The sequence below is a fragment of the Octopus bimaculoides genome, chromosome 30 (genome assembly GCF_001194135.2).
Source record: "Octopus bimaculoides isolate UCB-OBI-ISO-001 chromosome 30, ASM119413v2, whole genome shotgun sequence".
Lineage (NCBI taxonomy): Eukaryota > Metazoa > Mollusca > Cephalopoda > Octopoda > Octopodidae > Octopus > Octopus bimaculoides.
This window is the reverse complement of record NC_069010.1, coordinates 5,037,436-5,038,729: the sequence shown is the minus strand read 5'-3', so window position 1 is coordinate 5,038,729 and position 1,294 is coordinate 5,037,436.

The window sequence follows — 1,294 nt, the reverse complement described above, 5'->3', positions numbered from 1 at the left end:
GTCTTTTGAATTATGAACATATTTACATCATAAGGGTTTTTTCGTTGTAAGGCTTTCTTTTTTAGTTGACTTTCAGCTAGCAAGACTTATCGTAGATGGCATAATAAGTCACACCCGGACAAGGTCGGGTTATACTGCTAGTATATATATATATATATATATATATATTTTGTATTGTATTTTGGGATGGTCATTTTATTTATTATTTATTTTTTATTTTACCAAATAAGCACTATAACTATATATATATATTATTCGCTTGCTTGTTACTGTTATTTTATTATTTTAATGCCCGTCCATTGTCCGGAATATATATATATAGTTACAGATCTAGATATTGTAACACAGGCAGTCTACACTCAGCAAATACAGTCACAAACAGGCTAAAGAAAGGCACTAAAGAGGTGAATTAATTGCTGTTATTACTGCTTAATGAAAACAGACAGTTTTCAGTGAGACCCCTGACTACAACTTAAAGAAAGTCTCTGGGAGGGGAACGTAACAGGTGTTATTGCCAGAAATATGACTCCAAGAGACCAATTCTTCTTCAGTGTATCACCATTCTATTGAGTGTCCCATTCAGGACTCTAATAACAATAATATTAATTCTTTCTAACTTTGGTACAAGGCCCGCAATTATTTTGAGGGAAGGAGGAAGTTCATTACATAGACCCCCAGTATGTGACTGGTACTGATTTGAAGGAATACTACTTACCACCAGCTTGGTATCTTAATAATAATAACCATAGTCATTTCTAATTTTGGCATCAGTCAAAATACTTTGTTTTATTTGGCTATGTGCCTGTACGTTCTGAGTTCAAAACCTAAGCAGGTCAAAGAGGGATGTGACCTAACCAGGACACAAGTAAATGTAGACAGGTCTTACAAGATCTTAATATTATTATTATCATTATTATTATTACTAGTGTCACAATAGGGTTGACTAAATAAGTATTAGATAAGGACAAGGAGCCAGTTTAATCAACTAGAACCCTTTAAGACATTGCCCCAGCATGGGCTACAGCCAAACGACTGAAAGTAGTGGAATGTAAACAGGTAGTATATATGTGTGTGTATATGTGTACATATATGTGTATATATACATATATATATATATATATATGTGTGTGTGTGTGTGTAGATATTGGATTGAAAGAGCCTTTTGGATGGAAAATGTTGAATAGTCGCATGGTAATATTTATAACTTTCAACAATTCCCAAAAAGAATTATCTCGTATTGGTTTGAAAGTTTTAAAATTCTTATGATGTTAACAAAATACAAACATACATACAT